General features: G+C 39.8%; 1 non-coding gene across 1 annotated transcript; it reads right to left on the bottom strand.

The window, feature by feature from the left end:
• Nucleotides 1–23,081: 23,081 nt before the first annotated feature.
• LOC122025838 lies at nt 23,082–23,187 on the bottom strand. Its single transcript, XR_006123864.1, has one exon. It is a non-coding gene; the product is annotated as a small nucleolar RNA R71 (small nucleolar RNA).
• Between the last annotated feature and the right edge of the window lie 2,744 nt (nt 23,188–25,931).

Below are 25,931 nucleotides of genomic sequence, written 5' to 3'. Positions count from 1 at the left end.
AATTGCTATAAAATCTAGAATTTATATTCCAGATACACTTCATTGTTGTACATATGCTAAAGAAGGGAACCTAAACTTTCTATTTGACCAAAAAGCTGAAATCAGACTTTCCAATCGATTGGCTGATCGATTGGAGTTGTTTGATCGATCCACTGATCGATTCAACGTGCTACTGTGCACGGAGGTCAATTCTAAATCGATCGGCTGATCGATCCAGCCTGGCCAATCGATCCGATAATCGATTCAGAGGCATTCTATACGCAGGGAGTTCTCCCATTCGATCGGATGATCGATCGAGAAACCTCAATCAATCAGCTGATCGATTCAACAGCTCACTGTACGCGGAAGTCGTGTTTCAATCGATCGACTGATCGATCGAGGACTTCTCAATCGATCAGCTGATCGACTCAGCTGCTCTCTGTTCACGGGGAATTACTTCCCAATCGATCAGCTGATCGATTGGGGTTTCTGATTTCACTGAAATCCCACACGAACTCATACAGAACTTCCAGAACTCAACTAAAACATAAAACAATACTACTAGGCATGTTATTACTCATACCATACTATCTAATATCAAGATAATTAACAGTCTAAGCATGGCATAACATATAGTTCCACGATTCCTGATACTTAATCTCCTAAAAGTGCAGAAAAAAAAACAACAACATAAGGAATTACTAAGTTTTTAATTTTGCTAGTGCCAAAAATCTTCATTCCAGGTTCCTTCTCACACACATCTTATCGCATTGCCCTCCAGCCTCCGCTAATCCATCTTCCCTTTACCTTTATCTGCAGTATAAGGAAAAAGGAAACTATAAGCTTGGGAGCTTAGTAAGAACCATCTACCTCACAAAACATGCATTCGATGAGATCATGCTTTTAAAAGATACTATTTGAAATACATGCTGATGATCATACTGTAAATGCTAAAAACATGGCATATGGACATGTAAGTCATGGCAATCAATTACTAAATATAAAACTAATTGTTGTATCATCAAGGAAACTAAACTGATACATAAGCTAAGCTAAAACCCATGTTAGGTTAATGCTGAAGCTGAACTGTATTCACCTAACTGAGTTGTGAAGTTTTGAAAACTATTTTCATAATAGATAAAAATAATAATCATGCTGCTGATGGGCCCGGCAACTGTACTTGCTATGCGCGCATCCCTAACTAGACCCGAGGTAGCAAATCCTGAATCTAGTAGGGTTTACTAGGTTATCTAAACCTAGGGACGACTATGGGAGCCCAACCCAAGGACAACTGAGAGTCCAGTACAGTGTCATTGTTAAAAGTAAAATACTGTTCATAAACTGATTTATCTTATCTTGCTCTTACTAGGTTATCTGAACCTAGAGCTAGGTTATCTGAACCTAGAGGCGACTATGGGAGCCCACCCATTGGATCGTAGTCCCATATAAACAGGAGCAAGGCTAAGTATACTATTTAAAAATGCTTCTATGGCATTTACCTGAGCTATTAAAATGCCCACTGTAGCATATAACTGTGCTAGTCATTTTATCGAGCACTTGGTGTGCTCTAACTCTCCTCTCTATTAGGGGACCTATTAGTTAGAGCCCTAGAGCCAATCATTTGATGATTGTATTATGGACTTATTATATCATATTCTTATATAAATAAAGGCATTTGATTTTTGGTTATTATGCTTACTTGTATTAGTGCCAAATAAATTAAGTATAATAACGTCCTTGAGTAGAAGGTTCTTACCTATGTCAATCGATTGGTTGAATCGATAGTGAGATGATATAGGGAACACTACTCTTAATCATTCCTAGTCGAGTATTAACATTCAGGGACAATGTTAATGCAATAAGACTAGCATGTAGGTCAACTCGATGCTTGATATCACAAGTCATGGATATAGAGATATCAAGTTGACACATAGGTATGCATTAGAGAATGTATACTGAATGACCCGGCATGAGAAAGTATCATGGATCGTTATATGAGTGTCATATACTTTCTCATGTGGCTATTAGTATGACTACTAGTCCTTAAACCTGAAGTCACCATGGTTTCCTACATAAGGAGTTATGTACTTTGGTTTCGTCAAACGTCACCCATAACTGGGTGGACTATAAAGGCGATTACTGGGTATGTAACAAATTATGCTGAGGGATATGAGTGATGTAGATGAGATCTATCCCTCCTATATGACGAGAGAGACATCGATATTCTTGATAGAGTGAGACCACGAAGTGCATGACCATGCCCAAATGAGTCAATATGAGATATTGAGCTCATTTGATTTAGTGAGTCTACTTGGAGTTCAAGATTTAGATTGGTCAGAGGATGACATGGTCTATGCCTCACATTAATCAATCTAGATGTCTAGGATAGAAGGACACTTGTCATATATTATGAGGAGTCACAATTAGTAGTCACAAGGTGATGTTGGATCTCAACATTCTTGTAACTTGGGTAGTAATGATGTGTTGCTAGATACCGCTCATTATTTATGCTCCTAAATGAGTTTAGGGGCATTGCCAACGTTACAAGAACCTATAGGGTCACACACTAAGGACAATTAGATGGAGATTAGGTTCATATGATGAACCAAGAGGATTAGATTCATTTGATGAATCAAATTGGATTAAGAGTAATCCTAATTGGGCTAATTGAGTTGGACTCAAGTTGATTCATGTGTTCAATGAGTCTAATTTAGATTATGACTCATTGAATCAATTTAATTAAATGAATTAGATTCATTATATTAAATTGGCTTGAATTAAATGGTTGGTTTAGATCAACCATGAGAGAGATTAAGTCAAGATTGACTTGACTTGAGAGGAAGAGGAAAAGTCAAGTTTGACTTGACTTTTTGCCACATCATAAGTGAGTTGGCAAGATGTGGACCAATGATGATATTCCACATCATCATGGTTACTTAAGTGAGATGTCACCTCATGGAAGTTACAATTCTTCACTTTAATGGCCTCCACATTAATTGTGATTATTATGAAAGGGGGTTACACATCTTATGGTGGTCGGCCACTTTTGTGTGTGGAAGAAAAATTCATTTTTTCATTCAAGTGTCATTCACTTCATCTTCTTCCTCTTGCTCTCATTCTCTTCTCCCTCTCCTCCTTCTTGGCCGAACCACCTAGGTGCTAGCACACCTATTGTTTGATCTTCTCTACCTAATTAGTTCGTGTGGATACGCATAGAAAGTTGTCTATTTTGACAACTTGAGATCCGACATCTCTTTGGACGAGCGGGATATGAAAAGGGCACGCATCGAAGGTATAAGCTCTTCTTCTTTGTAGATCTAGAGTAGATCTAGGTTTTAGTAAACTCGTACTCGAATTTTTGTTTATAAACTTCGCACGCATCCGGTGGCATGGGAGATTCGGGGTTTTCGCGGCCCGAAAAACCCAACAGGACCACCTCTAGGCACCCGACAATGTCCAAAATCCCAAAACTGAAGGGGGAAACATGTCTGGCCCATCTAGAGGTGCTCAACTAAACCCTAAACCTACTAGAAGGGTCAAATACACCCTACGTGCCGAAAAATCTGCATATGGCTATACTAAAAGCATGAAAATGTACGATTAACTACTTATACTGCAGGTGAGGGGTTACTTACTTCCTGCGCTATGTTTTCTTACAATCTGATCGCTAGGTTTCCGGAGAAGAAGACCTCTTCGACGATCCTCTTACGTCTACGCGTTCTTCTCGCGGAGGGGAGCGTCCTTGTGCCGGAGTTGTCGCCGGAAGGTGCTCCTACGACCCTAGGGAGGAAACCCTAGGCTTTTTGGGACTTGGCGTGCCGAGAGGGTGTGGGAGAGAAAGAGAGTTGGCAGGTGAGGGTGAGGGAGAGGTGTCGTTCGAGAATAATAATTCTTACTTAAATTCCTTATTTACATTAAGTGGTAAATACGACCCAACTCAATCATAAATATAATTTCTCTCCTCTTCTTTCAGCACACCCCTGCTGGGCCCCCTGGTTACTAAGGTCATCTATAAATTGTAGGGTCTAATAGGTCTCGGGTTCAATTCCCGCTTAGGCTATTTTAATATTTTTATTTAATTTTTCTACTTCTGCTACTTCTAAAATTCCATAAAAATATTCTAAATTTCCAGAAAAATAATAGAATATTTCTAAAATTTATTTTGAGAATTTTCGGGCGTTACAATCCCCCATACCTTATAAAAAGTTCATCCTCGAACTTAAAATAACTCTGGGTACTTCTGTCTCAAACAGGCTTCTGTCTCCCAAGTTGCCTCTTCTGTTGTGTGATTTTGCCAAATGACTTTTACTAATGGTACCTCCTTGTTCCGCAATTTCTTAACTGCTCGGTCAACTATCTGAATAGGCCGACTATCATAGTTGAGGTCTTCGCGGACTTGTACCGACTGAGGCTCAATCACCTGGGTGGCATCTGGGATATGCTTCTTCAGCATAGAGACATGAAATACGTTATGGATAGTTGACATCTCCTGGGGTAGCTCTAGCTCATATGCTACCTTGCCAACTCTTCTGGTAATAAGGTATGGTCCCACATATCTGGGACTTAATTTGCCCTTTTTCCCAAAACGTATTACTCCCCTCATGGGAGCCACTCGGAGGAATACTGTATCCCTAGCTTAAAACTCTAAGGGTCGCCGTCGTGTATCAGCATAGCTTTTCTAGCGGCTCTGAGTTATCTCTATGCTCTGGCGGATCTACCGTATAGCTGCTGTGGTATCTGCTACTAGATCTGTCTGAAGTTCTAGTTCTTTCTGTTCACCACTTTCATACCAGCAAATTAGGCATCTACTGTAACACCCGAAAATTCTCAAATCAATTTTAGAAATATTCTAGGATTTTTCTGGAATTTTAGGATATTTTTATGGAATTTTTAGAGTAGCGGAAGTAGCAAAAACAAATAGAAACATAAAATGGTCAAGGCGGGAATTGAACCCGAGACCTATGGGCCCTATGCCTTATAGAGGACTCTAGTAACCAAGTGAACCCAGTAGGGTCGTGCTGAAAGAAGAGGGAACCAATTATATTTATATTTAAGTTGGCCGAATTAACCACTTAATATAAATAGGAAACTTAAGTGGGGATTGGTTTTACATGTTTCGGCAACTCCTCCTCAAACCCTTACACACCGCCCCCTCTCCTTTCTCTTCTTCTCTCGGCGCACCAAGCCCCAAGGGCTGGGGTTCCGTCCCAAAGGCTCCAAGAACACCTTCCGACGACAACTCTGGCACGAGGACGCTCCTCTCCGCGAGAAGAGCACGTGGAAGCAAGAGGGTCGTTGAGAAGATTGTTCTTCCGGAAAACCTAGCGATCAGATCGTAATGAAACTAGCGCAGGATCTAAGAAACCCCTCACCTGCAGTATAAGTAGCTCTTTTTGAGGTTTTACGCATTAGTTTAGTTGTATGCAGAATTTTAGTATGTAGGGTGTGAACTAGTGCACACCATATGTTTGATAAAATGTGTAGCTCAGTTAAATGCTACCACAGGCATTTGAATAGCTTAGCTAAATGCAATAGAAGCATTTATTCAGTATATGTAGTTTTATTACAGCTTATATGGGACTACGATCCAATGGGTGGTATCCCACAGTCGCCTCTAGGTTCAGACAACCTAGCTCTAGGTTCAGATAACCTAGAAATAGCAAGATAAGAAGAATTCAGCTATAACCAGTATTTTATTTTCAGCAGTGGCACTGTACTGGACTAGATGTCCATTGTGTTGGGCTCCCATAGTCGTCCCTAGGTTTAGATAACCTAGTAAACCCTACTAGATTCAGAATTTGCAACCCCGGGTTTAGTTAGGGATGCGCGCACAGCAAGTACAGTTGTCGGGCCCATCAGCAGCATGATTATGTATTTTCATCTATTTATGATAAATAGTTTTAAAACTTCACAAAATAGTTATGTGAATTCAATACAGCTTTAGCATTAGCTTAGCTCAACTTTTGTATCAGTTTAGTTTCTTGTTGATACAATACAATAGTTATGATTAGCACTGGTTGTCATGCCTAGTTTAATGTTATGCCATGTTTAGTGTTTTCATCATGATCTTCAGCTTGGATTTCGATTGACAGCATATATATGTTTAAGTGGCATGTTTTAAAATCATAAAATGCATCGTTTGCATGTTTTGTGAGGTAGATGGTTTCTTACTATGTGTAAGCTTACAGATACTTCTTTTTCTTATACTGCAGATAAAGGTAAAGGAAAGATGGACTAGCGGAGGCTGGAGGACAATGCTACAAAGATGTGTGTGGGCAAGAACTTGGAATAAAGATCTTGGAGAAACTAGCAAGAAAATTAGAAACCTTTAGCATTTTCTTAAGTTATTACGTTTCCGCACTTCTAGTTAATTAATGTTTGAATCATGAAAGACCTGTTTAGATTGTTAGTGATCATGCTCAGAATGTCAATTACTCGTTATTGGTATGTTTATAGCCATGTTAGAACTTATGTGTGTGAGTTTAGCACGAAACAATGCTGAAATCAGACTTCTGATATGAAATCAGAAACCCCGATTGATCAGCTGATCGATTGGGGGTCTTCAATCGATCAGTTGATCGATTGGAGGGTTTTCCTCGCGAACAGTACGCTCCTGGATCGATCAGCTGATCGATCCGGTTGCGTTCTGTCACGAACAGAGAGCCTTGGAATCGATCACTGGATCGATCAACAAACTTCTGTTGCGAACAGAGAGCTCTGGAATCGATCCTTAGATCGATTGACAATTTTGGATCGATCAGCAGATCGATCCAGAATTTACCCCGTGTACAGTAGCAAGCTGAATCGATTAGTGGATCGATCAGACCACTCCAATCAATCCACCGATCGATTGGGAGGCCTGATAACAGCTGGAAACCCCTTATTTCAGTCCTTGTTCATATGTGAAGTCTAGATTACTTCCTTTAGCATGGGAACAACATTCAAGATGTAGTTTAAACATGAATTTTAGATCTAATAGCAATCAGCAGAAGAAGTAGTAGTAGTTAGCAAAATTTTAAATCAGATAAGTTTCCGCACATTAAGAATAGAGTACCTGATTTACCCGCTCCGTCTGACCATCTGTCTGAGGATGGAAAGCTGTGCTAAATGTTAACCTGGTACCCAATGTTGACTGTCACACTCCCAGAAGTGTGATGTGAATCTACTATCTCTGTCTGAAATAATGGTCTGTGGGACTCCATGCAGTCTGATAATCTCCTTGAGATACAACTGATCTAGTTGCTCCATGGAGTAGGATATCCTGATAGCTAAGAAGTGGGATGATTTAGTCAATCTGTCGACTATTACCCAGATGGCATCAAAACCATTCGTGGTTTTGGGCAGTCCCATTATAAAATCCATGGAAATATCCTCCCACTTTCATTCTGGAATCTGAATAGGCTGCAAAACTCCTCCTGGTCTCTGTTGTTCTGCCTTCACCCTCTGGCAGGTCAGACAGATGCTGACATATCTAGTGATGTCTCTTTTCATCCCAGGTCACCAAAAATGTCTCTTTAGGTCTTGGTACATCTTGGTGGAGCCAGGATGCATCGCATAAGGAGTCCTGTGAGCCTCGTCTAGGATCTTCCTTCGTAGTTCCTCCTGATCCGGAACGCATAGTCTGTCACAAAAATATAATACCCCACTATCGGACACTCTGAACTCTCCACTTTCTGATTCTGCTAACCCTTGCTTGATTTTCTGAATTTCAGGGTCTTGATCCTGAGCTGTCCGGATGTCACCAAGCAAGGTAGATGCTAATGTCATAGTAGAGAGTTGCCCAACTAGAAGTTCGAGACCGAAATCTGTAATCTCCTTTTCTAAGGGCGGTGACATGGCTGCTAGGGATAGTAAGGTAGCACTGGACTTCCTGCTAAGTGCGTCTGCCACCTTATTGGCCTTTCCTGGGTGGTAGAGGATGTCTATGTCATAGTCCTTGACCAGCTAGAGCCATCTGCGCTGTCGCATATTCAGATCCTTCTGAGTGAAGAAGTACTTCAAACTCTGATGATCTGTATACACTCTGCACTGAGCTCCATACAAGTAATGTCTCCAAATTTTGAGGGCGAAGACAACTGCTGCAAGCTCAAGGTCGTGAGTAGGGTAGTTCCTCTCATAGTCCTTGAGTTGTCTGGAGGCATAGGCGATCACCCTTCCATTTTGCATCAGTACTGCTCCTAGTCCTAATTTAGAGGCATCACTGTAAATATCAAAGCTGTCTGTGTTTTCTGGCAGAGTCAGAATGGGAGCACTGGTTAATCTTCTTTTAGCTCGATGAAACTATTCTCACAGTCCTTTGTCCACTGAAATTTTCTGTTCTTCCTGATGAGAGCTATCAGTGGAGAGGCTATCCTAGAGAAATCCTCTACAAATTTTCTGTAATAGCCTGCTAGTCCCAGAAAGCTTCTGATTTCACTTGCGTTCTTCAATCTTTTCCAGTTAGTCACGGCCTCTATATTACTAGGGTCTACCATGATACCATCTCTAGAGATGATGTGACCCAGGAAGGATACCTGATCGAGCCAGAATTCATATTTCGTGAATTTGGCGTACAGCTGGTTCTGCTGAAGGGTCTGCAGTACTATCTTCAGGTGCTCTGCATGTTCTTCCTGAGTTCTGGAATAGATAAGGATGTCGTCGATGAATACGATAACAAACTTATCTAATTATTCTCTGAATACTCTGTTCATGAGGTCCATAAAAGTAGTTGGAGCATTCGTCACGCCAAAGGACATGACTACGAACTCATAATGTCTGTATCTGGTCCTGAAAGCTGTATTGGGTATATCACCTTCCTTAACTTTCACCTGGTGATATCCTGATCTGAGGTCTATTTTAGACAACACTGCTGCTCCCTTTAGCTGGTCAAATAGGTCATCTATCCTGGGAAGAGGATACCTATTCTTAATCGTGACCTGGTTTAGTGCCCGGTAGTCTATACACAAGCGCATGCTCCCATCCTTCTTCTTCACGAACAACACAGGAGCTCCCCATGGTGAGTGACTAGGGCGTATGAAGCCCTTGTCGAGCAGCTCCTGTAGTTGCTCCTGAAGTTCCTTCAGTTCCGCTGGAGCCATGCGGTAGGGTGCTTTGGAGATGGGATTTGTACCGGGGATGAGTTCTATCTCAAATTCAATCTTTATGTCTGGTGCTAGACCCGGTAACTCCTCAGAGAAGACTGCTGGGTAGTCACACACAACTCGGACCTCTTCTAGATTTTGGTCCTTGTCTTGACTGGTACTGACTACATGTGCTAGGAACCCCGTACATCCTGAATCGAATAGTTTATGTGCTTTCAAAGCTGAGAGAAACTTCTTGGCCTTTCTCTTTGGTTCTCCAATGTACCCAAACTGTACTCCTGTTTCAGGTTGGAATACAACTTTCTGTTTACTCGGACCTCTTCTAGCTTTTGGTCCTTGTCTTGACTGGTACTGACTACATGTGCTAGGAACCTCGTACATCCTGAATCCAATAGTTTATGTGCTTTCAAAGCTGAGAGAAACTTCTTGGCCTTTCTCTTTGGTTCTCCAATGTACCCAAACTGCACTCTATGGAGGCACCGTACTTGATCAAAAAGTCCATTCCCAAGATGACATCGTAGTCAGCCATATCTAGCACTATCAGATCACCAAAAAGCTCTCTGTCCGCTATAATGACTGGCACTGCTCGGAGCCAGTGCGTGGATGTCATGATCTCTCCTGAAGGTAGTGTTGTCAAAAACTGACCACTGAGTACCTCTGGAGATATTGCTAACCTTTCGGCGAATGTCCTCGATATATAAGAATGGGTTGCCCTAGTATCAAATAAGACAGTTGCACTTTGCTGTAAAATACTGATCTGACCTGTAACAACTGTCGAGGCATTCGCTACGTCCTCTCTGGTGAGTGAGTAGATCCTCGCGTTCATCATGGCTCAGGGGGCTTCTAGTCTGCCCTGGCTGATGTGTGGACCATCTAAAGCAGCCTGCATCTGGTGTAACTAGGTTAGTCTGTCTCCGTACTGAATCGGCTGCGGTGGGGGAAAACTGGTCTTGTTCGGGCATTGCTTAGCCATATGCCCTTCCTGGCCACATTCTAAGCATCTTCGTGTGCCCTTGCGACAAACTCCGGGGTGGAATTTCCCACAAGTAGAACACTTGGGATAGCTAGGCTGTTTACTAGCTAGTCCTCCTTTTGGGTAACTCCCTGGTTTACGTTTGTTACCGGAGTTCCCTTTCCAGTTGGAGCTGTGGCCTTAATGTTTCTGAGTACCTGAGCCTCCTTGGCCTTTGGACTCTAAGAGGGCTTACTTCTGCTGTTTGATGCTGTTATAGTAATGCTCGGTGATCAGAGCACTACTTACCAGTTCTTCAGTAGTTTGCGGCCTATGGACACCGCTGGCCACGTTCAGTGCTATTTCCGGCCTTAGCATTTTGAGCATCAGCCGGACTCATTCTCCTTCGGTGCTGACTAGTTTGGGGCACAAACGAGCTAGCCTGTTGAATTTCTTCACGGCCTCCTCCACTGAAAGGTTGCCCTGACGAAATTCAGTGAACTCGTCATAGTGGCGGTTTGTGACCCGCATGTGAAAGAACTCCTCATAGAATTCTCCTTCAAAGTCGACCCATGTCATCTGGTTCACTGGGCGCTTCGCTTTAATCCTCTCCCACCACATACGTGCGTCTCCTGCCAGGCAGAAAGAGGCACATTTCACCTTTTCATGTTTTGGCCAGTCCAGAAGCTCCATCGTGCTCTCTAGTGTTTTGAACCAAGCTTGGGCATCCCATGGTTCACTAGTGCCTGAGAAGTTCTCTGGCTTGATTTTCTGCCACTGGATCAGATAGGCTTCTTTCCTTGCCCCTACTACTGGGGCTACAGGTGTTGTAAGTTGGACTGGTGGAACCTCTATAACTACTGGGGTTGCCATGTTAGGTTCCGGGGTGGCAGTGGGAGTGTTCTGCTGATTAGCCCTTAGGGTGACTATCTCCTGTTGTTGTTCAGCTAGTTGCTTCTGTAACTAAGCCACTACCTCTGCAAGGTCTGGGGGAGGCACTGAGCTGTTTGCCTCATGCTGAGCCTCAGTAGCTGGTGCCCTTCTAGCTGGGCGTCCTCGTGCCATTTCCTAGAGAAATAGAGGACATACATAACTACTACTATCATGTTAGATACTATCATATATAAACATGCTTTAGTTATCTATAAACATGAAAAAAAGAACATAAATAAGGCGAGAGGTATTCTTACTTGGAAGCTGCAGGTTCAATGCTGATGTGTGTGTGAAGGAAGTATGGAACTTGCTCTGATACCACTCCGTAACGACCCACCTCCTACTGACTAAGTTGTGAGGTCGGGGGTTACGGTTGCTAAACTATGCTATGCTTTCAGGGTAAAGCAATATGCGGGAAGCTGAAGTAATTTAAATCCCCTGCTAATTGCTATAAAATCTGGAATTTATATTTCAGATACACTTCATTGTTGTACATATGCTAAAGAAGGGAACCTAAACTTTATATTTGACCAAAAAGCTGAAATCAGACTTTCCAATCGATCGGCTGATCGATTGGAGTTGTTTGATCAATCCATTGATCGATTCAACGTGCTACTGTGCACGGAGGTCAATTCTGAATCGATCGGCTGATCGATCTAGCCTGGCCAATCGATCCGATAATCGATTCAGAGGCGTTCTATACGCGGGGAGTTCTCCCATTCGATCGGCTGATCGATCAAGAAACCTCAATCGATCAGCTAATCGATTCAACAGCTCACTATACGTGGAAGTCGCGTTTCAATCGATCGGCTAATCAATCGAGAACTTCTCAATCGATCAGCTGATCAACTCAGCTGCTCTCTATTCGCGGGGAATTACTTTCCAATCGATCGGCTGATCGATTGGGGTTTCTGATTTCGTTGAAATCCCACACGAACTCATACAGAACTTCCAGAACTCAACTAAAACATAAAACAATACTACTAGGCATGTTATTACTCATACCATACTATCTAATATCAAGATAATTAATAGTCTAAGCATGGCATAACATATAGCTCCACGATTCCTGATACTTAATATCCTAAAAGTGCAGAAAAAAAACAACAACATAAGGAATTACTAAGTTTTTTATTTTGCTAGTGCCAAAAATCTTCATTCCAGGTTCCTTCTCACACACATCTTATCGCATTGCCCTCCAGCCTTCGTTAATCCATCTTCCCTTTACCTTTATCTGCAGTATAAGGAAAAAGGAAACTATAAGCTTGGGAGCTTAGTAAGAACCATCTACCTTACAAAACATACATTCGATGAGATCATGCTTTTAAAAGATCCTATTTGAAATACATGCTGATGATCATACTGTAAATGCTAAAAACATGGCATATGGACATGTAAGTCATGGAAATCAATTACTGAACATAAAACTAATTGTTGTATCATCAAGGAAACTAAACTCATACATAAGCTAAGCTAAAACCTATGTTAGGTTAATGCTGAAGCTGAACTGTATTCACCTAACTGAGTTGTGAAGTTTTGAAAACTATTTTCATAATAGATAAAAATAATAATCATGCTGCTGATGGGCCCGGCAACTGTACTTGCTATGCGCGCATCCCTAACTAGATCCGAGGTAGCAAATCCCGAATCTAGTAGGGTTTACTAAGTTATCTAAACCTAGGGACGACTATGGGAGCCCAACCCAAGGACAACTGAGAGTCTAGTACAATGCCACTGTTAAAAGTAAAATACTGTTCATAAACTGATTTATCTTATCTTGCTATTACTAGATTATCTGAACCTAGAGCTAGGTTATCTGAACCTAGAGGCGACTATGGGAGCCCACCCATTAGACCGTAGTCCCATATAAACTGGAGCAAGGCTAAGTATACTATTTAAAAATGCTTCTATGGCATTTAACTGAGCTATTAAAATGCCCACTGTAGCATATAACTGTGCTAGTCATTTTATCAAGCACTTGGTGTGCTCTAACTCTCCTCTCTATTAGGGGACCACCTCTAGGCACCCGACAATGTCCAAAATCCCAAAACTGAAGGGGGAAACATGTATGGCCCATCTAGAGGTGCTCAACTAAACCCTCAACCTGCGAGGAGGGTCAAATACTGTTTGCTAGAGCCCTAGAGCCAATCATTTGATGATTATATTTTTGGACTTATTATATCATATTCTATATAAATAAAGACATTTGGATTTTGGTTATTATACTTACTTGTATTGGTGCCAAATAAAGTAAGTATAATAATGTCCTTGAGTAGATGGTTCTCACCTATATCAATCGGTTAGTTGAACCAATAGTGAGATGATATAGGGAACACTACTCTTAATCATTCCTAATCGAGTATTAACATTCAGGGACAATGTTAACGCAATAAGACAAGCATGTAGGTCAACTCGATGACTTGATCTCGCAAGTCATGGATATAGAGATATCAAGTTGACACATGGGTATACATTAGAGAATGTATACTGAATTACCCGCCATGAGAAAGTATCATGGATCGTTATATGAGTGTCATATACTTTCTCATGTGGCTATTAGTATGACTACTATTCCTTAGACCTGAAGTCACCATAGATCCCTACATAAGGAGTTATGTACTTTGGTTTCGTCAAACGTCACCCATAACTGGGTGGACTATAAAAGCGATTACTGGGTATATATCAAATTATGCAGAGGGATGTGAGTGATGTAAATGGGATCTATCCCTCCTATATGACGGGAGAGACATCGGTATTCTTGATAGAGTGAGACCAAGAAGTGCATGGCCATGCCCAAATGAGTCAATATAGGATATTGAGCTCATTTGATTTAGTGAGTCTACTTGGAGTTCAAGATTTAGATTGGTCAGAGGATGACACGGTCTATGCCTCACATTGATCAATCTAGATGTCTAGGATAGAAGGACACTTGTCATATTTTGTGAGGAGTCACAATTAGTAGTCACAAGGTGATATCGGATCTCGACATTCTTGTAACTTGGGTAGTAATGATGTGTTGCTAGATACCGTTCATTACTTATGCTCCTAAATGGGTTTCGGGCATTGCCAACGTTACAAGAACCTATAGGGTCACACACTAAGGACAATTAGATGGAGAGTAGGTTCATATGATGAACCAAGAGGATTAGATTCATTTGATGAATCAAATTGGATTAAGAGTAATCCTAATTGGGCTAACTTGAGTTGGACTCAAATTGATTCATGTGTTCAATGAGTCTAATTTAGATTATGACTCATTGAATCAATTTAATTTAATGAGTTAGATTCATTATATATTAAATTGGCTTGAATCAAATGGTTAGATTAGATCAACCATGGAAGAGATTTGGTCAAGTTTGACTTGACTTGAGAGGAAGATTAAAAGTCTAGTTTGACTTGACTTTATGCCACCTCATTGGTGAGTTGGCATTGATGTGGACTAATAATGTTACTCCACATCATCATGGTTGCCACCTCATGGGAGTTACTAGTGAGTGCCACCTCATGGAGGTTACATTCTCTCCTTGATGACAACTTAATGCATTAATGAGGGGAGTTACACATGAGAAAGGTGGCCGGCCACATTTTAAATGGGGTGTGAATTGATTTTCATTATTCATTCAAGTGTGGAATTTTGCATCTTCTTCCTCTCAAGCTCTCCCTCTCCTCCTTCCTTGGCCGAACCACATAGGTGCTAGCACACCTTAGTTTTTGGTCACCTCCACCTAGTGTGTTCGTGTGGATACGTGTAGAGAGTTGTCTACATTGACAACTTCGAGATCCGGCGTACCGAGGACGAGCGGGATACGCAAAAGGGCACGCAACAAGGGTAAAGATCTTCATCATGTAGATCTAGAAGTTTTGTAACTCGTACTCGTATGTTTTCGAATTTTTCTTCGCACGAGATCCGTTGGCTAGGGTGATTCGGGGTTTCCGCGACGCGAAAAAGCTGTTTTCGCGGCTCGAAAAACCCAACAGTGGTATCAGTGCCACGTGCGAAGCTTGTACGAGTTTAATTTGATTTTTATGAAAAATTAAAACTTCTGTACATTTCTGTAAATTTATGGTTTTTATAGTTTTAAGAGTAATTTTTCTCGTAGAAGCGAAGCACAAGTGTTTATACACTTGTAGGCTTCGACTACCGAGAAGTTTTTTCCGAAACGGCATCGTTTCGACCCAAATCTTTTTGGGACAGCGGGATAAGTCGCTCTTGGATCACTTAGAAGCAACTCGCGATGGTTAGATCGCGGGTAGGGGTACTGCCCCTAACCCCGCAAGGGGATTTGCTCCGCGATTGCGCCCGAAATCGCTAATCGGGACCGCCAGGAAAAATTTACTCATAAAATCTGTAAAATTATGAAAAATTATAGAAAAATTACAGAAATATATAATTTTGAATTATATATTAATTTTGTGATAGTCATGGCCCAAACAACCCAAATTAGATTTGGAAATGTGTTGTAATTCATAATACGGCCTGCGTGCCGTTATGTGATGTATGTGCTGTATTTTTTTTTTTTTTTTTTTCGCGACCTGCGCGTCGTGCCTTCCCTGATTATATTCTTGTTGTAAATTAGATTTAGACTCGAATGTAACTCGAGTTTCAAAATTGTAATGTACAAAATTGGAGCGGTGGAAGGTCCACTCAAAACGGAGTTACGAGGAAGGCGCGAGCAGCACAAGGTGGTCAAAAGGAAGGCGCTTGAGAAGTTGACCTTAGGTTGACCATCAAATCTTCTCATTGGCTTGAGAAGATCATAGTAGGGGCCATGACATAATCACAAAATTTTAATTAATTACTTGTGTATGTGATGCATGTTTAATTAAGTAATTAATTAGTGCCTAGCGATTAGATTAGATCTAAATCGTGCACATGATGCACCCCACGATTAGATTAGATCTAAATCAAGTATTTGATACGCATCATCGTTTAGATTAGATCTAAATTACGTCAACTCGCAATGCCTATCATGCCGTGATACCTACCACTACCTCGATCGCATGTAGTTGTTGAATCTGCCAAAGCAGAGCAACACATACTATCTTGGTAGGGTACGGAGGGACAATCTTGGTCCTGCCTATCAACGCATGGGTGAGTACAACTCAATTAGATTGAGTATTCCTAGTTAACTCGGTTGGATCGAGTATAACTATAGGCATTCTTCCAACGGTTGGAAATTTAAGGTCAAAATCACATATATATTAACTCTCGGGCGTATTAGCCAAAGCTAACTCGAGTTTTAATATAAATGCGGATTTTGATTCTATAAACAAGAGTTGCATAGAGATGTAATTGGTAATCGTTACCTACCGATCATACTAAGTCTTGGGCGTATTAGCCAAAGCTAACTCAAGGGTTAGTATGATGTGGATCTTGTCCCACATGAATTATAGAATTCAGTGGGAGCATCATTTAGTTAAAGACCTAATTAAATGATTAAGAATATGATATTTATTTCTGCTTTTATTTCTGTTGTAGACTACCATGACGTCGAATACGAACACTTTCTCTCTGCGATCTGTCCTTGAGAAGGACAAGCTCAACGGAGCAAACTTCCTGGACTGGTACAGGAACCTGAGAATAGTTCTCACTCAGGAACGTAAACTGTACGTTCTGGAGCAGCCCATTCCGGAGGCTCCTCCTGCCAATGCCCCACGAGCTGACAAAGATGCTTACAAGAAGCATCAAGATGACGCATTAGATGTGTCATGTCTAATGCTCGCGACCATGAACTCTGAGCTTCAGAAGCAACATGAGTTAATGGGCGCTTACGATATGGTTGAACATCTTCGTCAACTGCATCAAGGTCAAGCGAGGCATGAGAGATTTGAGATCTCAAGGGCACTGTTTCAGTGCAAGATGTCAGACGGGGCCCCTGTAGGCCCATATGTACTCAAAATGATTGGGTACATTGAGAACCTACAAAGGTTGGGTTCCCTCTTGGCCAAGAGCTGGCTACTGACCTGATCTTGCAATCCTTACCGGATAGCTACAGTCAATTCGTTCTAAACTACAATATGAACGAGATTGACAAGCCACTGCCCGAGCTGCTTAGCATGTTGAGAACTGCTGAGCTAAACCTTAAGAAGGCTAAGCCCAACACTGTTCTGATGGTTCAGAAACATAAGGGCAAGGGCAAGCCCAAAGGCAAGGGAAAGTCCCAAGCCAAGGGCAAAGTCAAGGCACTGAAGCCTAAAGGAGGGGTTGCCAAGGATGCTACCTGCTTCCACTGCGGTCAGACCGGACACTGGAAGAGGAACTGCAAGGTATAATTGGAGGATCTTAAGAAAAAGCGAAGTGAGACTTCCACTTCAGATATATATGTTATAGAAGTCAATCTATCTATTTCTACATCATGGGTATTAGATACTGGATGTGCTCCTCACATTTGTACTGATGTGCAGGCGCTGAGAAATAGCAGGGCATTGACAAAGGGTGAGGTGTACCTACGAGTAGGCAATGGAGCACGGGTTGCTGCTGTTGCTGTAGGGACTTACTTTCTATCTCTGCCCTCTGGACTTGTACTAGAGTTAGACGATTATTGTTATGTGTCTGCATTAACTAAGAACATTATATCAGTTTCTTGTTTGGACAAGAAAGGTTTCTCGTTTACTATAAAGAACAAATATTGTTCCGTCTATTTAAACGATATGTTCTATTGTAGTGCACCTCTGATAAACGGACTCTATATTCTAGACCTTGAGAGCCCTATCTATAACATAAATACCAAGAGTTTCAAGTCAAATGTGTAGCGCCCGCCCTCCCTGCTAACCCTAAGGGACGGGGCTACGATACTCTACGTACATATTACAGCGGAAGACTTAAAATAATTTTTCTTAGATTAATAAAAACTTTTCTTTTGTTTTCATATCCGAACTACACTAATATGGTTTCCATAACATGATAACAAGATAAATAGAAACATAACATCAAGTCACCCATTTAGTACTACAATTTATGAAACCAAAGCATAATTCTTAAAAGTTCTTAAAGCAGGTTCTTATTTGTTTGCCTAGCCACCGCCACACACATCTCCTTGCCTCTCCAGCTGCTCCTTTAGCTCATCCAGCTTTTTCCTTTATCTGTGGTACAAGGAAAGTAAGCTATGAGCACTCATGGCTCAGTAAGTCCCTTTCCTACTCACTAAAACCGAAAATCATCACATGATCAAAGAATATCTCAACATAACATGATCTCAACTAGTCATGGCATAACATATCATACTCTTTAAGCATATTATGCAACATAACAAAATCAGAACTAGTCATGGCATATCATCTCTTAAAGCATAGCATGATACATAACATAATCATATCTAGTCATGGCATATCATAGCATCATCATAAGGTAGCATGGCATATCAAGCATAGCATGAAACATAACATAATCATATCTAATCATGGCATATCATAAATCATAGCATCATCACAACATGATCATAAGGTATATGCAATATGATTTTGAAAACATGTATCCGAAAAACATGTGTATGTCTCATGATCTTTAAAATCATTTCTTCTTACATATATACTTGAACATAATCTCAACTTAAAGGGGATCCCGGCTATGTACCACTTACATATTGCGTGCAACCTATGTAGGTCCAAGGTAGCAAGTCTTGAACCCTACAAGGTAAACATACTAGGCCCGAGTCTTACTCCATCGACCTAGGGGCACTTAGGAGCTCATCCCTAACGAGGCCCGAGTCTTATTCCATCGACCCCGGGGCGCTTATGGAGCCCACCCTTGGTACAAGCCATATAAAGTAAAGTACATGTCATACTTATACATATCACACATCATAAGAGCATGCATCACTTAGGCACCCATCATATCATAAAAGTATGCATCACTTAGGCATACATCATATCATAAAAGTATGCATCACCTAGGCATACATCATGTCATAAAAGTATGCATCACTTAGGCATAAAAGCATGCATATTTTCACCACATAGCATATCATAAAAGCATGCATATTTTCACCACATAGCATATCATAAAAGCATGCAAGCATGCATATTTTCACCACATAGCATATCATAAAAGCATGCATATTTTCACCACATAGCATATCATAAAAGCATGCATATTTTCACCACATAGCATATCATAAAAGCATGCATATTTCTATCCACATAGCATATCATAAAAGCATGCATATTTTCACCACATAGCATATCATAAAAGCATGCATATTTCTATCCACATAGCATATCATAAAGCATGCATATTCTAAGCACATAACATATCATCAAAGCATGCATATTTCTAAGCACATATCATATCATGGAAAGTATAAATCACAAGCATACATGTTTAAGCATAAGGGTGTATCATGTGATTATACTAACATAAGAAACATGGTAACATAGTTAACTTGGGTTCTAAGCTTCCTAATCCCTTGGGTTCATATCATGGCCGAACCCCCTTAGATCTCAATTTAGGTAAAAACAACCTCCAAGCATGTGGAACCTAAATTATCATTACATCAATTTCATAGGAAGCATTATAAGCATGATTAACTTGGTTTCTAAGTTCTCCAAGTCCCTAAACTCATGTGGCCGAACCCTATCAGGTGTGAAACAAGGTCTCAAATGTCATGAAAGCATGGAAACCTTAAACCATATTTATAGCATTTTTTTCCAAGTAACATAGTAAGCACATTTGAGCTAGTTACTAAGTTCTTCAACCCCTTAACATATGTCATGGCCAAACTTTTAACAAGTATTCCTTAGGGCTAAAAACAAGTATACAAGCATGTGAACTTGAACTAACATCATGTATAAATTCATAATAAAACATCATACAATAGGTATGGCCGAAACTTACCCTAGCCTCATTTAGGTCACTAAATAACATATAGCATGAGAACTTTGGTTTTCTACTTATCATATTTCATGTAGAGTGACATAAGCATATTTAATTTTTGTTCTAGGGTTTCTAGGGCATCTATCCCTTCATGGCCGAAACATACAATGGCCCATTTAGGTCATGGAAAAATTATACAAGCATGTGACACAATCAACATATCATATTTCCATAAGAAGCATTTTTAACAGCATTGGTTTCAATTCTAAGGCTTCTAGGTCTTTTAAACCCTACTTGGCCGAGACTCATCAGTGTATAAACTTGCTTCAAATAGCCTAAAAGCATAAGAAGTCATACAAGTTTCATAGCAAATATAAAGACAAGCATAATGAACATACATGTGAATTGTGTCTTAGGCTTCCTAGGTTTCTTTCCCTTTTTCTTTTATTTTTCCTCATGGCCGAAACCTACCAATCCCTAAACTAGTTTTTAAGTGGCCTAAATCATGGAAAACCTAAGTAAGTTTCATGGTAAAAATTACTAAGAACATCATATACAAAGTTGGTTCATAAACAAGCTAGGACCCTTGTGATCTTACATGTCATATATCATGTAACTAAATTTTCTATACTCTAATTAAGCATAAGAGCATCAAACAACTTCCATATCATAATATTACAGAGGTCTTGAGCATATTAAAATTTTTTTTAAGCTTTTCTAAGCTATCCATCTTATCATGGCCGAAAATCTAAAATAAGAGTTCATGAATTTCTAGCAATATTCAACATGCAATTCTTTAAGAGAACTCTATATTCTATCATACAAACATGGTTACTTAAATTTAAAGGTCTTCTGATGTGCGTAGATTATATACTCTTTTATGCATGTTTTTACGCACATTTACATACTTTGAGCATGCTTGATCTATGCATTTTTATACTTCCAGCTTTCCTTTTAGCATATTTACCCTTTTGGTTCGGAGATCTGCTTTTTGTGCATTTTCTGTACACAGGAGTCGATTTGGTGAAGAATCTACATCTTTGGGCATGCATTGGAGGAGACGAAGGGAGAAAGCACCGGGCCGTGTACCTCACACGGCCCTGCAATGGTATGGAGCTCGGGCCGTGTGGAGTTTGGCACCAACAGAAAAGAGAGATGACATGGCCGTGTGAACCTCGCACGGCCGTGACAAGATTTGAAGCCAACCAGAGTAGAAGCCTTACATGGTCGTGTGGATCTACACGGCCGTGTGAGGTTTCCAGAGACTAAGCAGGCTGTGGCCGTGTGCACCACACGGCCGTGTAGCATTTCCAGAGACTAAGCAGGTTGTGGCCGCGTGCACCACACGGCCGTGTGAATCTCACACGGCCGTGTCACGGAGCCGTGTGGCGCCCGATTCCCTCCTCTATTTAAACCCTTCTTCATGAATTGAAAGGGGATCTCTCCCCCCTTTGGGAGAAGGCAAGATTTGGTGGTTTCCTCCCATTCTTGGGAGGATTTCTGGGCGATTCAAGGGGAGTTCTTGGCGATTCCGGCTCCGGAGCGAGGATTGGATCCGAAGACAAGGCTTCTTCGTAGATAAGTTTTCTCTTTCCCCCTCTTCTTGTTTTCTTGGATTGGGGATTCAAGGAATGCTTGTAATCTCTATTCTTTTGGGTTTTCTTCCTCGATTCATGGAGTAGATCTTGTATTCTAGGATTAAGGGAGTATTTGTATGATGGATTGATGTAATCTCTTATGGATTTGCCATTTTCTTGTTTCAATGACATTATCTTGCTTGTATCAATTAGATCTTGAATGATTGATGGTGGTTTGTGCTTAATTCTCATTCTTGATTGATTGTTTGGATTTCTTATGGACTTGGTAAGGATAAACTCTCACTCGATCATCCGAGGGATCCACGTGACAGGTGCAAGCCCGTGTAAGGACGTTTGAGAGATAATCTTGAAGAGGAAATAGGAATATTCAAGAGAGTAGGATGGATTCTATGATTAGCTTCTTGTATCTTTATAGATTAATAAGTTGTGGGCTTCTATGTTGATATCCGAGGAAGGCATAGTAATAGGTGCGCTTCTGTGTAAGGACAACGTAGGTTCATGTCTAATTAATCCTATTTAGATACATTTCTCAGTCCTTAGCCGGTTGTTTATTGCAAGAGGGAACCGGCAACTTTCTACATGTTTTGGCAATTGAGGAATAAGAATTGGTGAACCATTTACACTCAAGAAATCTTACAAAGAAACCGAAACTCCTAGAATCTCCCTTTATCATAACCCAAAACACTAAACTCTTGTTTGTTGATCTCTATTATTAGATTTGTTTACCTTTACTTTGCTTTTGAAACGATTGGATAGTTGTTTAGCTAATTCGCATTGAGACATTTCTAGTGCTTATTCCAGTCCCTGTGGATATGATAATCTTTTATATTACTTGCGACATTTCCGTACACTTGCGGAGCGTAACAAGTTTTTGGCGCCGTTGCCGGGGACTGCGCTATAACATTAGGAATTATCAATTGAGTTAGACTAAACATAACTTTTCTTTTTTTATTTTGATTTGCATAGTTATAACTAATTGTTAGAATTCTGTTTTCGTAAGTTTTTCCTTTCTTGAATAACATTCTTGACAACTCTTTTTGTTGGAATTCTAATTCTAATTCTAACTTTGCATTCTTGATTTCTAGTACTCTAATCTAACTTTTCTCTGTTTTTTCTTTTAATCTTGTTTCTTTCTTCTTTTCTTTTGTAAACATATCTTGAAATTTTTAGCATATGAATTATTCTTGACATTTTTCTTTTTTCTTTTATCTTTTCTTTCTTGTTTTCATTATGCACTTTCTTTCTTGCAATTTAAATTCTGCATTTGCTTTCTTGCTTTTCATATTGCATTTTATTTCTTGTTTTTTATTCTTGATAATTTTCTTTTTCTTCTTGAGTATCCATGAGCACTAACATGTCAAGCAGGCCCATGAGAAATTTTTCTACACCCTTTTCTGTAAGATTTTTATCTCCCATTTTGCAACCTCAAATTGAAGCAGAAAGTTTCCAACTAGACCCAGAGATAATTTTCATGATACAAGGTCACAAATTTGGAGGAGAAGTATCAGAAAGTCCTTATCTGCATCTTGAAACATTTTTAGAGATTTGTGATTTGGTGAAATGTGAAGGAGTATCAGCAAATGCAGTTCGATTGATGACATTTCCTTTCAGTATCAAGGATAAAGCAAGGACTTGGCTATATTCTCTCTGTCCTCAAAGCATCACAAGTTGGGAACAATTGGAGAAGCAATTTCTGAATCATTTTTTCCCTCCTAGTAGAACGGTGTATATGAGGAATTGCATAACAAATTTTGCTCAGGGATATGGAGAATCATTATTTGAAGCATGGGATAGATTCAAGAGTCTTCAAAGACAGTGCCCTCATCATGGTTTTGAAAAATGGTTGATTTTGCACATATTCTATGGGGGAATTTCTTTCTCAGACAAGAGTTTATTGGATTCATCAGCTGGAGGTTCTTTTATGGACAAAAGTGTAGATGAAGCTTATTCATTAATTGATCAAGTGACATTGAACCTCCATGAATGGTCGAACAAAAGTTGGATGGAATTTCCCTCAGATATTCAAAAAGTGCAAGCTATAAATGTAAGAGAGCCTGTCAAACAAAATGAAATTCAACCACCCAAAAATGTTGAAATTCACAAGTCACAGAGTGAGGAGTTCAAACATTTGGGGGAAAAGCTTGATAGTATTGTTTCAAAATGGTTTAAAGAAGATCCCCCTCCTACACAGTCAAGATCCAATGAAAAGTGTGATGATGTTGGGTTGAGAAGTGAAAAAAATCATGAAGAACTTCTGAAGAATGACATGTTTAGAATTGAGGAGAAGAATAATAGAAGATCACAAGAACTCAGTTCCATTTCCCAAAGGCTAGAAGTACCTTTCCCTCAACGATTAATCACACCAACATTAGATAAGCAAGTTGGACCTCCTCCAAAAGCTCAAAGGGAATTTGGGAAAAAGGGAGTTCAGTCTTTCCCAGGACCTTCACTAAGGGTTCCTTTTCCACAAAGGTTAGTGGGGGTCAATGAAAATAAAGACTTCGGCAAATCCTGTGACACTAATATGGTTGAGTGTAGATTTTTGAATATATATGAAGATGAAGATTTTTCAGATGAGGATTTTATTGATAATGTAGTGGTAAATAAGTTTTCAGATCTATCTCAAAATTTTATAAGGTGTTATAGTGACATCGAATTTTCAGATGATGAATGTGATGTGGTAGATCAACTTAAAACTGCAAGTGAAGTTATTGATCCTCTTGTTATTGATTCTCCTATTGAGGACATAGATGTTGGTTTATTTTTTGATGTATGTGTTGATGATGATGATATGGAAGAATGTGTAGGGAGTTGTGTTGTGGAAGCAGCATCTCAAGGATCACCACCTTTGTCAAGACAACCCTTAGAGGTTTTAAGAATTGATCATGTTGTGGAACAATGTGTAGGGACTTATACAGAGCTAGTAGAGTCTCGAGAATCACCATCATTGATATCATCAACACCTAAGCTAGAGCCAGAACCATCATTTGATTCAGAGGAAGTCACATCTACATGTTTAGAAATTTCAGGTATTTCTCAACAAAGTAAGGTTAGTATTTCTTGTGATCTTTTGGAAAACTTTATGGAGGTACCTATAATTGACTTTGTTGGATGTGATTCAGTTTTTATTACTTATTCATCTTATCTTGATATGGTTCTAGCTCTATACTATATAACATGCTTGTGGGAGATTTGTTTTTCTTTTGGATGTGCAGATTTCACATGGGCCAATAATTGGAAGCTCAATCTGAACTGTCTTCGACCACCTGAAAAATTTCCAAGAAGACGAAGATGGAGAGAGTTATACTTTACTTTGTAGCTCCTTTGATGAAAGCTCCCTCCATAATAAGAGCCCTTGGTAGGAGGGTTCTAAAATATCTTACCCCTCCATGAATCTAATGAGGTGGTCGAGCTAATGACCTTAAACAAGCGCTTCTTGGGAGGCAACCCAAGTTCATTTTCCTTATTTTCTTTTATGTCTTTAGTTCTCTCTTTATAATAAACATGTATCCTCTACTTAATTTTTCTTGTCTATCTTATTGTTGTAGAATTTAAAGTTGTGGAGGAATGTGAGTATTGGATGGAGGAGTATCTTTAAAAACATGAACGTCAACCATTTGGAGCTCATCACTTGGTAACTTCTTTTAAAATCTCCTCCACATTGTTTTTAGTTTTCATTGGGACAATGAAAAATTTAAGTCTGGGGGGATGCATTTGATTTGCTTTGTTTGTTTTTGTTTTTGCTTATGTCTTGCATTGTGTTTTGATTTTTTGTGGCATACATCTTGAGAACATCAAAATTTCACTTATATGTTTTTTTTGGATTCAAGTGAAATGTTAGCACGATTATTGTCTCGATTCATGATGTTCGCATGATGCTACTAGTAAACTTTGTGTAGTTCTTTTTTCTATCTTGGGTAGCATGAAACAAGCTAAGAATCTTATGGTGATGAGTTTTAGTTTTGGTTCAACCTTAAGGATTTTATCTTCACTACACTTGTGCTTGATGCTTGAATAGTTGATGTCATTGAAATAGTCATGATTCATCTTGTTTGCTTAGTACTTTGTTTCCATGGTGATTTCTCAACTTTCATTTTGGTTACTGGATGAGGCTCAAATCATTAAAGCTCATTTGGAAAAATCAAAATATCCCAACATGTGTGCTAAAAGTACATTTGTGAATAAGTTTTGCACAATGCAAACACTTATAAAAAAAAATAATAAAAAAATAATAAGGGATGTAAAAAACAGCTGTCATGAGTGGAATCTAGCAAGTCACCCCTTTGAGACCGAGTTAGGTTACTGGGGAAATGACTGTTTAGCTTCTCTTGAGATTGAGCACACCTTTGAGACCTTGGGTTAGTTGAGAAATATGAACCAAGTGAATGGTAAGTAAGTGCCTATCACTGGTTACTTGTCTTTCACTGGAAACATTAGGAATTCAAATTTGATGACGACTTGACTAGGACATGGATTGAAACTTGAAGGGTGTTGAGTTACTTTTACACTGCGCACAAGATTCTTATGCTTGAACAATACTTTACTTGTTTCCATGATCATGCTCGTTAATGAAACTT

The sequence above is a fragment of the Zingiber officinale genome, chromosome 9B, assembly GCF_018446385.1.
Source record: "Zingiber officinale cultivar Zhangliang chromosome 9B, Zo_v1.1, whole genome shotgun sequence".
Taxonomy (NCBI): Eukaryota; Viridiplantae; Streptophyta; class Magnoliopsida; order Zingiberales; family Zingiberaceae; genus Zingiber; species Zingiber officinale.
Note: the sequence above shows the minus strand (reverse complement) of the source record. Positions and strands in the feature narration are given on the sequence as shown.